Below are 6,254 nucleotides of genomic sequence, written 5' to 3'. Positions count from 1 at the left end.
AGATCAACTGGATTCACACTATCAAAGAGCATATGCAAAAGGCCATGAGGTTATGTGACTTTCATTATCCTTATGCTATTTTGATTTCTAAGTTCCTTCACTATTTTGAAGAGGATATAGAAGGAGAGCTAGCAGAAGTTATAAAGCCCTCCAGTGAAATCAATAGTGGATCCCTAAGCAAGATGGGGTTTACTAAGATTGGTGGAAGATGGTTAAGCAAAGATGGTGATTATGCTGGTCCAAGTGGAACCAATGAAGGAAATGAAACTGAAGAGGCAACAATGCAAGATGATCCTTCTACTGAAACTCAAGAAGGAATGCATCATGATGTCAACATGGAGGAAACGATGCCAAGCATGTCATCCTTTGAAAGGCAAATGCTTAATAGAATGGACACCTTTGTTGACAATTAAAGGAACCTTTATGAGATGTGCGAATCAAGGTTTACAAACATGAACACAAGGTTCTCTACTCTGGATGAACAGGTTGAAGAAGTTCAGAGGCAGATCCTGGAACTGCAATTTTAAAGGGAGTATAACCCTTCTTTTTAGCTTAAAAAGTTTTGAATATCTTTTATGTTGTTTTTAATCCTAACATTTGTCTATTTGGTGAGACAAATAGGGGGAGAAGTGATGGATTTCCTATGAGCTCTTCTTAGATGTTTGTTGAAGATGGTGCAGAAGCTTAATGGAAGAGATGAACAAGGTCCTCCTAAGAGGTGTGGTGACCTTGAAGGTGCATGAAGAGTGTGGAAATGGGGAGGTTCGGCCCGCCCCTTTGAAGGTGGTGAAATGAAGATTAAAACCTAGAAGTTAGGCAAGGAGTAATGTATGGCACTAAATTGGCAGCATAACAATACTCTATTCAATCTTGAAAATACAAGGTGTAGGCTCCTCCTTTTATAGGCTAAGGAGGACCATAATGTAACCCTAATGCTAATCAAAATGAAATGCAAATTACATCACATGGAGCACATGGTCGGCCATGTGAAGAAACATTCTAGAACGTGAGCAAATCTAGGGTAAATCACATGGAAACAAGTTTATGCTATTTACACTACACTTAATACTAAGCTACCCTTAATGGGCCTTCATGTAGCATATACATGTTGCTTTCTCTCCCATCCGTGGCTTGGCCCAAGGCTCCCATCCGTAGCTTGGTCATGGACCTAGTAAGAGGTCCTAGACGCTCTCCTCCTCCTTCTAGACGCTCCCCCTCTAGACGCTCTTCTCCTTGTGCTAGACGCTCCCCACTTGGCTCTAGATGCTCTAGATTTGGCTCTTGTCTTTCATGGGGTGTTGAGCTTGGCACTCTTCCATCATCCCCTCCCCCTTGGAAAGGATTTGTCCTCAAATCCAAGTCGTCTTCGTCGTCATTGGTACCTACAAATGGATGTAGATCAATTACATTAAAAGTATCATGTACTCCATATTCAAGAGGTAGGTCCAATTTGTATGCATTGTTGTTGACTCTCCTGAGGACTTGAAAGGGTCCATTACCTCGGGGACTTAGTTTGGACTTCCTTTGAGTTGGAAATCGGTCTTTTCGAAGGTGAAGCCAAACTAAGTCTCCTTCCTCAAAAATTATTTCTTTCTTCCCTTTATTGTTGTATTTTGTATACTTTTCATTTTGTTGTTGTATTTGGATTTTAATCTTCTCATGCATTTTCTTCACAAAATCGGATTTGATTACTCCTTCCTTATGCACAAATTCTTGTGGATTAGGAAGAGGTAACAAATCCATAGGTGTGAGAGGATTAAATCTATATACGACTTCAAAAGGAGAAGCATTAGTAGTCTTGTGGACTACTCTATTGTAAGCAAACTCAATGTGGGGAAGATACTCATCCCAAAATTTATGGTTTCCCTTCATGGTAGCCCTAAGCATAGTCCCAAGAGATCTATTGACTACTTCGGTTTGGCCATCCGTTTGAGGATGACAAGAAGTTGAAAATTGTAGTCGTGTTCCAAGTTTGCCCCAAAGAGTTGTCCAAAAGTGGCTTATGAACTTGGGATCTCTATCGGATACTATACTTCTAGGTAGACCATGGAGTCTCACCACTTCTCTAAAGAAGAGTCTAGAAATATTTTGAGCATCATCTACCTTGTGGCAAGGAATAAAATGGGAAATTTTGCTAAAACGGTCCACTACCACAAAGATAGAGTCATGGCCTCTTGCAGTCCTAGGGAGTCCTAAAATGAAGTCCATGCTAATGTCTTCCCAAGGAGCATTTGCAATCGGCAAGGGGGTGTAGAGTCCATGAGGCATTGTTCTAGACTTTGCTTTTAAACATGATATGCATCTAGAGCAATGTCTTTGGACATCCTTTCTAATATGTGGCCAATAAAATTTTTCTTTCAAAAGATCTAGAGTTTTATCAACTCCAAAATGACCCATGAGTCCCCCTTCATGTGATTCCTTGACAAGGAGCTTCCTATGTGTGCCTTGGGGAATGCAAAGTTTTCCTTCTTTAAAAAGATATCCCTCGGCCACATAGTAACCTCCTTCTGCCCTATGTTGACATTGGGCATAGATGGATGAAAATTCTTGATCCTCTTGATAAAGCTCTCTCATGTGATCAAATCCAAGAATTTGGGCACCTAATTTTGAAAAGAGTACATGCCGCCTTGAAAGAGAATCGGCCACTATGTTGGTGCTTCCATTCTTGTATTTGATTACATAAGGAAATTGTTCAAGAAACTCCATCCATTTAGCATGTCTCTTGTTGAGCTTGTGTTGGCCCTTTAAATACTTTAAAGACTCGTGATCACTATGGATTACAAATTCTTTGGACACAAGGTAGTGTTCCCAAGTCTTTAGGGCTCACACAAGAGCATAAAGCTCTTTGTCATAGGTAGGATAGTTGAGGGTGGCACCATGGAGTTTTTCACTAAAATATGGAATAGGGTGTCCACCTTGCAACAATACCGCACCTATGCCTACTCCCGATGCATCACATTTTATCTCAAAAGTTTTGGAAAAATTTGGGAGAGCTAGAATTAATGCATTGGTGAGTTGAGCCTTTAGCCTTTGGAAGGCTTGCTCATGCTTATCACTCCAACAAAATGCAACATCTTTTTTTACAAGTTCATTTAAAGGGGAAGCTAAGCTTGAAAAATTAGGCACAAACCTTCTATAAAAACTAGCTAACCCATGGAAACTTCTTACATCACTTACATTTTGCGGAGTGGGCCACTCTCGGATGGGTTTGATTTTCTCGGGGTCAACATGCACCCCCCTTTTGTTAACTATGAAACCTAGGAAAACTACACTATCTACACAAAAGGTGCACTTATCCCTATTGGCAAATAAACTATTTTTCCTAAGCACTAGAAGAACTTCCCTAAGGTGACTTAGGTGGTCTTTTAGGGTTTTGCTATACACTAAGATATCATCAAAGTAAACTACTACGTATTTACCTATAAAATCCCTAAAGGTATGATTCATGAGCCTCATGAATGTACTAGGGGCATTAGTGAGCCCAAATGGCATCACCAACAACTCATATAATCCAAACTTGGTCTTAAAAGCGGTTTTCCACTCATCACCCTCTTTGATTGAATTTGGTGATACCCACTTTAAGGTCAATTTTAGAAAATATGGTTGACCCATGTAACTCATCAAGCATGTCATCAAGCTTTGGGATTGGATGCCTATACTTGATGGTGATGTTGTTGATTTCTCTACAATCACAACACATACGCCATTTTCCATTTTTTTTGGCACCAACAAGACAGGTACAGCACAAGGGCTTAGGCTCTTTTGAACCCAACCCTTCTCCAACAAGTCTTGAACTTGTGACTCTGTCTCCTTGGTTTCCTCGGGGTTAGTTCTATAAGCGGGCCTATTTGGTAGGCTTGCCCCCGGAATGAAGTCAATTTGATGTTCTATACCTCTAAGGGAGGGAGTCCAATGGATCCCTCATTAGAGAATATATCTTCAAATTCACTTAAAAGTTTTTCCACTTGAGGAGGTAGACTCATGAGTTCATTACTTGTGGCAGTGCATGCAAGTGTTCCTTTACAAAAGATTAGGCTTGGTTGTTCAACAAGAAGCAAATTTTCCAAGATGTTTTCAAAAGGCTTTTCTTGTTGAGCAACCTTGTGGGAAGGAACACTCTTCTCCCACACCTTTCTATCCCTAAGGATTTTCTCTTTTTCTAGCACTTTTTTTTTTCCTCATCCCTCTTATGTTTCATTTGTATTTGGTCTTTCACCACTTAAGAGTGTGGTAAAGGACTAAGTACAAACTTCCTATGCTTATGGGTGAAGGAAATCTCATTAGTGAGACCATCATGCAAGGTTTTCTTGTCAAATTGCCATGGTCTCCCTAATAAGATGTGGCAAGCTTCCATAGGTACTACATCACATAAAACCTTGTCTTTGTAGTTCCCTATGGAAAACTTGATTTCCACTTGCTTATCTACATTTAGTTCCCCATTTTCATTAATCCATTGTAATTTGTAAGGTTTTGGGTGAGGAACTACTTATAGATTAAGCTTATCAACCATTCTAGCACTACAACAATTGCAACTAGATCTACTATCCACAATGAGGGAACATATATTTTCTAAAACATTACATCTTGTATGAAAGATGTTCTCCCTTTGTGTTTCCATGGATGTGCTAGGTTGATTGTTGAGGGTTCTCTTAATCATTAACAATTCTCCCTCTAATGGAGCTACCCTATCATCTTCTCCCCCTTCCTCTCTCTCACTTGGCTCATCCTCACCACTAGTGTATTCGTCTACACCTTTTAAAAACAAAGTCCTTTGGTTTGGGCATTGTGCTTGCACATGCCCTCTTCCATAGCACTTAAAACACTTAACGTCCCTAGTTCGGATGGGTGGGGTAGAGGTATCTTTTGCTAAGGGCTTGGTAGTTTCCTTTGGTTTTTCTCTAGATGTTCTACCCTCCCTTTTATAATCTTTCTTGGGATAAAAGCTAGAGTATGAACCCACCCTTTGACTTGAAGTTTTGTGCAAATTTTGTTGTTCAACTTTAATGCAAAGTTGAACCAAGTCATTTAAGTCTTAGTAGGGAAGGAGTTCTACCCTATCTCTTATCTCAAGAGAGAGGCCACTAAGGAATCTTGCTATGGTGGTGTCCTCCTCTTCTCTAATGGATGCTCTCATCATATAGAGCTCCATTTTTTACCTATACTCCTCTACACTCATATTTTTTTGTTGGAGCCTTTGGAGCTTGTCCATTAACTCCCTATGGTAGTATGAGGGCATTTCTCATATTTTTTTTCCATTTTTTCAGCCATCTTATAAGTAGCACTACTTGGACTGTTCGACTTAAGCAAATGATTGATCTCATTCCAAATTCCTACCACCTCTAGCATATACATATTACTAGTAACATAAGAGGTACCGGAGATGCGCAAAGTAGACTCAACATACTCCTAATCTTCATAAGAAGGCAAACCAATCCCTTTTCCTAACTCATTAGCATATTTTGTATAGTGAAACTCTAGCTCATCAAATGCCTTTTAATGTTTCAAAGCAGCATCTAACATCAAATAAGTTGAATTCCATCTAGTTTCAACATCAAACAAATGTGACCCTTATAGTCAATGTTTTGTTTCTCAACACATTCTTTGAATTTCATAAATCTAGAAGGAGATTATCTAATATATTTCACTGCAACACGAATTCTTAAAACAGAGTTATCAATCTCTTTTAGCCCACTACTCACAATTAAGTTCAAAACATGTGCACAACAACGCATATGGATATAATCACCTTTCAAAACCAAGTTATTCCAAGATAACAGTCTTTTCTTCAAGTGTTGAACTCCTGTGTCATTTGATGTAGCATTATCTACTGTCAAGGTCAAAACACGATTCAAACTCTATTCATGCAATCATGACTCAACAAATTTAGCCATGGCCTCTCCTGTATGACTTATTACTTGACGAAAATTCAAAATCTTTTTATGTAAGATCCAATCATTGTCAATGAAGTCCATGCATCAATAGTTAGACAAACCCTCTTACAATGTTCAGAAAGAAACTTATTTAAATATACCTTTTTTGCATTCCATAATGATACAATATTCCGTGCTAAGGTATACCGTGATGGGATCTTAAATCTTGGTTGCAATGCATTTGAATACTTCCTAAAAGCAACATGCTCAACAAATCGAAAGGGAAGTTCAGCTTCTACAAACATTTTAACCAGTTCTTCTTGACAAGATTCTTGGTCAAATCTACCATAAGAAGGAGAATTCATATTTCCATCAACGGTGGAA

At 39.0% G+C, this 6,254-nt stretch overlaps 1 pseudogene; it reads right to left on the bottom strand.

Annotated features, from left to right (window-relative positions):
* Window positions 1-468: 468 nt before the first annotated feature.
* Window positions 469-5,960, bottom strand: LOC150025872 (zinc finger BED domain-containing protein RICESLEEPER 2-like; annotated as a pseudogene).
* Window positions 5,961-6,254: the final 294 nt, after the last annotated feature.

Source organism: Phaseolus vulgaris, chromosome 7, assembly GCF_051622355.1.
Source record: "Phaseolus vulgaris cultivar YP4 chromosome 7, ASM5162235v1, whole genome shotgun sequence".
In the NCBI taxonomy this organism is placed as follows: Eukaryota; Viridiplantae; Streptophyta; class Magnoliopsida; order Fabales; family Fabaceae; genus Phaseolus; species Phaseolus vulgaris.
The sequence above is the reverse complement of the archived record's forward strand: the minus strand, read 5'-3'. Positions and strand labels throughout refer to the sequence as shown.